Source organism: Neofelis nebulosa, chromosome 8, assembly GCF_028018385.1.
Source record: "Neofelis nebulosa isolate mNeoNeb1 chromosome 8, mNeoNeb1.pri, whole genome shotgun sequence".
NCBI lineage: Eukaryota > Metazoa > Chordata > Mammalia > Carnivora > Felidae > Neofelis > Neofelis nebulosa.
Genome location: NC_080789.1, coordinates 137,280,577 through 137,286,409, shown reverse-complemented (window position 1 = coordinate 137,286,409; position 5,833 = coordinate 137,280,577). Strand labels below are relative to the sequence as shown.

Here is a 5,833-nt window from a genome sequence, read left to right as displayed (position 1 = left end):
ACTCATGAAAGAATAGCCGTGGGAAAGGCAAATGATGTCTTAGCATTACAAAAACAGCAGTGACCTTGAGTGCCCTTGAAAGGGTCTCAAGGACTGCCCCAGACCACACTTTGAGAACCCCTGCCCTCGTCTAATCTCCTTGTTACATACAAGGAGGCTGGGTCTCACAGAGAATACGTTAACGCTAGGGAAGATTCCAGATGGTTTGGCTTAGGTTTCCAGTCAGAAACCTGGGAAGTATACCCAAATGACCTGTCCTGTTCACTGTCCTTGCAAGGACTGTCACAATACAGCACCAAAACTGTTTTGTTTTAAATAAAACGGAAGGGGGGGCGCCTGGGTGGCTCGGTCGGTTAAGCGTCCGACTTCGGCTCAGGTCATGGTCTCACGGTCCGTGGGTTCGAGCCCCGCGTCAGGCTCTGTGCTGACTGCTCAGAGCCTGGAGCCTGTTTCAGATTCTGTGTCTCCCTCTCTCTGTGACCCTCCCCCGTTCATGCTCTGTCTCTCTCTGTCTCAAAAATAAACGTTAAAAAAAATAAATAAAACGGAAGGGGAAAATCCACAAACACAATAAATTCTGCAGCAGGCACACTGAGCTGAATTAGGATGTCCATTTGAGCTGCCGCACAGCAGGCATCATAGAGAAGAAATACGGAAAACAGAACCACCAAATGTCACCATTTATCACATTTCCTGAGCCTGAAATGCAATTCATGACATAATGCCAGAGAAAGTTTCTCAAGTACTGGCTGAAAGGGTGATGGGAATATCAAGAGAGGGCACATCAACTGGCAATCATCTGGAACTTTCTAGATACAGTGGAGTTGTTCTGAAATGTAGATGCGCTTCCTTCTCTAACTGGACCTTATTTTGTCTTCTCTAAGTGAATCAGGTTATCTTCTTGTTCCCCTAGAGATGATGTCCTTTGTATCCTGCCAGATGGTACGAATCTTCTTTAAATGGGTCATAGCCTTGTTCCCTTAAGCAACATGGTGCCCAGAAAGGCCGGTCCAGTGGAGAAGCCTGCCAGCCTCCTTTCAGCATTCATTTTTTTTCAGGCTCTGTGTTTCATGGTTCTGGATCACGAGTCATCCACCTCTCCTTTTGTGAATATAGTGACGTGATGCTAATTCTCTTCCCCAACAAAATAATTCACAACGGAGGCAAAGCGAACACTTCTCAGGTGAAGAGTTACTTCTTCCCTGCTCCTCCTTTGCGTGCATTCTTCCCGACTGTCGCTGAACTCAGATGGGCCCCAGGAAGTTGGAACCTGCCCCTTATCTCTTCCCCAGGAAGACACAGCGAGGATGCCTGCAGCTGCTCACCACTGCTCCTACCCCAGCTCCAGGAGCCTCCCCAGCAGCTCCATGCAAAAGGTCATAGGGCGGGAGGCTGTGGGGAGCACGGCCCTTAGCATGGTGTTTTTGAGTTTGATCCATATCGTAGCCTGTGTTGGACTTCATTCCTTTTTATTGCTGAATAGTATTCTGTTGTATGAAGGCCCCCCATTTGTGTATCCTTTAATCACTGGGTGAACATTTGGATCGTTTATATGTTTAGGCTATTACAAGTAATGTTGCAATGAAGCTTTGTGTGCAGATCTTCGTGTGGACATATGTTTTCATTTCTCTTGGGTAGATACCTATGATAGGAGCCGCTAAGTCCTCTGGGGGCTGTATGTTTAACATTTAACCGCCAAACTGGTTTTCAAAGTCAGTGAGTTATCATATGTTCCTGTCGGCAGTGTCTGGTGGTTCTGATTTCTCCGTATCCTTATCAATACTTGTGATTGTCCATCCTGGTAATTTCAGCCTCCCCGGCGGGTACAAAGTGCCATCTCCTTGTGGTTTCATTTGCATTTCCCTAACGATCGAGCATCTTTTTCGTGTGCTTATAGACTATGTGTCTTCTTTAGAGAACTATCTGTTTAAATTCTTTTCTCATCTTAAAATTAGGTCGCCTTTTTTCTTGTTAAGTCGTAGGAATTGTTCATATATCCTGTGTGCTATGCCCTTGTTGGATATAGGCTTTGCAGATTTTTTTTCCAGGTCTGTTGGCTGTCTTTAGACTTACTGTTGCCCGAAGCAACATTAAGATTGGTAAACCCAATTTATCAGTTTTTTCCTGTGTCATCTGATTTTTTTTTTTTTTTGGTGTTGTTGTTGTTATGTCTAAGAAGTCCCTGCCTAAACCCAAGGTCATGAAGATTTACTCCCATATTTTTTTCCCCTGAGTTTTGTAGTTTTATTTTTTCATTGAGGTGTAAGATTTATTTTCAGTTATTTTTTTTGTGTGGTGTGCGTATTCATCCCTTTGCAGGTGGGTGTCCCTCGCGTGGGAATATGCTGAATCCCTTTCTGCGGGCTGACTTTCTCATTTAAAGATCCCTTTGTACTCCCTGGCCAGCCTCAGGCCATTGACAGTGCTTTTGGCAGTCAGCTTTGCCCTGGAGCCTGCACTTGCCCTTTCTTCCTTTTTTGGCCCAGGGTGTCTAGAGACAGGTTGAATAACCACCCTGGAGTTCCGCCAGAGTCACAAGATGAGGAAGGGCAAGAGGTACACACAGGAGACAGAGCAGGGTGGGGGGTGGGATGCAGAGGAAGTTCAACATCATGTGGTTTCACTGGCTCAGCCATGCTTAAGTGCCAGTTCAAGCAATTGAGACTTCCCAAGAGCCTGTCCCTTCCCCTCCAAGTCATTTGTTTATTCCTGTCTGGTGGGCTTGTCTGGCCGTCTCCCCAGACTCATGAACACAGAGCAGGCAAGCAGTTCCAGGGGCGCAGCATCCGGTGTGAGCCAGGCTGTAGCCCTAATCAAGCCATCGGTTGTGGCAAAGGTCTGGCATACGTGGAGGATGCGGAGTTGAGTTTAAGAAAGGATCACCAGGAGGTGCCCGGGTGGCTCAGTTGCTTGAATGTCTGACCCTTGGTTTAGGCTCAGGTCACGATCTTACAGATTCATGAGTTCGAGCCCCACATCAGGCTTTGTGCTGACAGCTCAGAGCCTGCCCGGGATTCTCTCTCGCTCTCTCTCTGCCCCTCTCCCACTCGCGTGGTCTCTGTCCTTCTCAAATAAATAAATGAATGAATGAACAAATAAATAAATCGTTAAAAAAAAAGAAGGGATCACCAGATTTTGTGAGCTTCTCTTGGCCACTTACGGAGGAAATGAATTTGCATGTGGGGTTAGGTGCACATCACAACTGAAAGAGAAAACAGTGTTGAGGTTGAAAGCAGGGACTGGAGACAGATCACCTCAGTTGGAACAGGGGCTCAGTCATGGCGGGCAATCTACGTGATATTTCCATAGCCACATTTTCTCTCTTGCTTTCGTCTGCAGCCCAGTGGCCTTTTCGTATGCTATGTAGTTTATTTATTATGTTTATAGTTTACTGTCTGACTTTCTCATCCCCTCCCCTTTAATGACAGAAATCTTTGTTTTTGTAGTTGTTTTTTAAAAAACTATTTAATGTTAATTTATTTTTGAGAGAGGGAGAGAGAGAGTGAGAGAGCGAGAGAGCAAGGGGCAAGAGAGAGAGAGGGAGAGAAAGAGAATCCCAAGCAGACTCCACCATGTCAGTGCAGAGCCCGACATGAGGCTTGAATTCATGGGCTGTGAGATCACGACCTGAGCAGATAGCAAGATAGCAGATAGCTTAACTGAATGAACCACCCGGGTGCCCCATAGTTGTTTCTGATGTGTCCCAAGAGCCTAGAAGACTTGAGACATATAGTAGATGGCCAATAAATATTTGTCAAATATGATTAATAATAGTATCAACCTTACTGTATTGTTGTAAAGATTAAGTGAGTTAGTACTATAATATGTTTGGGGCAGCACCTATGGCGTACTAAGTGCTATATAAGACATAAGTGTCTTATGTCCTGGCTGGCCTGGGACAGTCCTGCTTTTGACCCATTTCCTGGAGTAATTGCTAATACTGTTTCCTTTCAGTTAAAAAAAAGAAAGGTTTGTTTTAGATACAAAACTATATGGTTTTCCTACATGTAAGTGTTTTTACTCATTCATTTAAGAAACTTTAAAAAAATTTAGCTACTATTTACCGGGTACCATGTCAGATGCTAACAGCAAGGGCCTTACCTCCTTCCCTTCGAGAACTACGGTTTATGGACTTTGCCTGGAGGACTTAAGAGCATGATTAAGCAGACGACCTTGAATCCTGAATTCATGGTGAATACTTATGATCGGACTTGTGTCCGTGTAGTTCTTTGCTGTTTTGTGGGGAAGTTTCTCGTTTCTAAGTTTATATAGCAACCCAACAAGGTGGAAACAATTACGGTGGCTCTCGTACTGATGAAAAACTGGGGTTCCGAGAGGACCAGTCACTTGGTAAGGATTGCACAGCTAGAGAGCATGTGGTTGAAGGCTGTGGTTCCCACATGTTTTCCAGCTGAGTAACAGCACTGACCTGATGAGCCAATAGCCCTTTATGGCTTGGACGCATTAATTCTGCATTGTTCTACAATAAGCAGCTTTTTTCTTATTCTTAGGGAATGTGTCTGTTACACTGATTAAATGTAGGTACACATTTTGAATGAAGGACAAGGCAGAAGACTCTAATTCGTCTGATTTCTGATCTCGCCTGGTCAAGGCAGTAACGCGTTCTCAGATCGGGTCTAGGATGGTCCTGTCTGGTGGCCACTGCAGCTTTTCTCATGTTCCTCTGCCTCCCTCTAGTGACTGAATCCCAGAATTACTACTGTGTATCATATGTGTGCATTTTACATGGATTCATTTTACAAGCACACACATTTGCAAGGACACAGAAGCTACAAAAAAAAAAAAAAAATACACCTTGGCAACCTCTCTAAGGACCAAAAGAAACAAAGGGGACTTAAAGTTTCAAAGCGTGGCGTCTGGGTGGCTCAGTTGGTTAAGCATCCGACTCTTGATTTCAACTCAGGTCATGATCTCACGGTTCGTGAGTTTAAGCCCTGTGTTAGTGAGCGCAGAACCTGCTTGGGATTCTCTGCCCCTCCTCTCTCTCCCTCCCTCTCTCTGTCTCTCTCTCTCTCCCTCTCAAAATAAATAAATATTAAAAAAATAAATAAATTTTTATTTTCAAAGATGAGTTGAGGTAGCTATTCTGTTTCCACTCTTTCTTCTACAGAGTTAACCAAGTTAAGACTTCCTTTCACTCTTTAATTCAGTGCGTGCTGTATTCTGACCACTTTTGTCCTTTTTCACTCCTTCCTGTCTTCTTCTCCCTATTCTTCCATTCCTTCATCAGGGCTTTTTTATTTTGTGTTTTATGTCTTCTGCCAGTCAGTGTTCTAGGCAAGGAAGTCAGGGACACCCTCGGGGCTCAGCTCAAGCCTGCTGGCAGCTCTCATGCCCAAAGGAATGGCTCCCCTCCATGCTAGAACATTCAGTTTCTAGCAACTTGTAGACCGTAAACACACAGAGGCAGGGCGGGGCAGGAATCTGGCTTCTCAATGACACTGTGATCACACAGACACAGGAATTTGCCACTAGTCACCTAGTCAACACAAGGCAAGACCACAGTCTAGGTGATCCCTTCTAGTTGGAAACCAGGAAAGGAGGGAAGGGGTTCTAGCGCGTTCTCTGTACCAATGGATGTGAAGGGAAGAAAGTATTCTTCCTCTCCCCTTTAGAGTCTTCCCGCTGGACTCGGAATAAAATTTACGCGCGACAGATTAACAGGAGAAAAAGCCCCAAAGCTTTATTACCCGCGCGCAAAGACCCGGAAATGAAATTGAGACCTAAGGAATGACTGAGGCGTGCGGTTTTTATACTTTTTAGACAAAGAGACAGTAAATCTGTGAGGAATTGACAAGACAAAGGAAATTTA

The 5,833-nt window shown here is 44.8% G+C and overlaps 1 pseudogene; it reads right to left on the bottom strand.

The window, feature by feature from the left end:
- Positions 1–909: 909 nt before the first annotated feature.
- On the bottom strand, positions 910–1,439 carry LOC131483921 (nucleotide triphosphate diphosphatase NUDT15-like; annotated as a pseudogene).
- Positions 1,440–5,833: the final 4,394 nt, after the last annotated feature.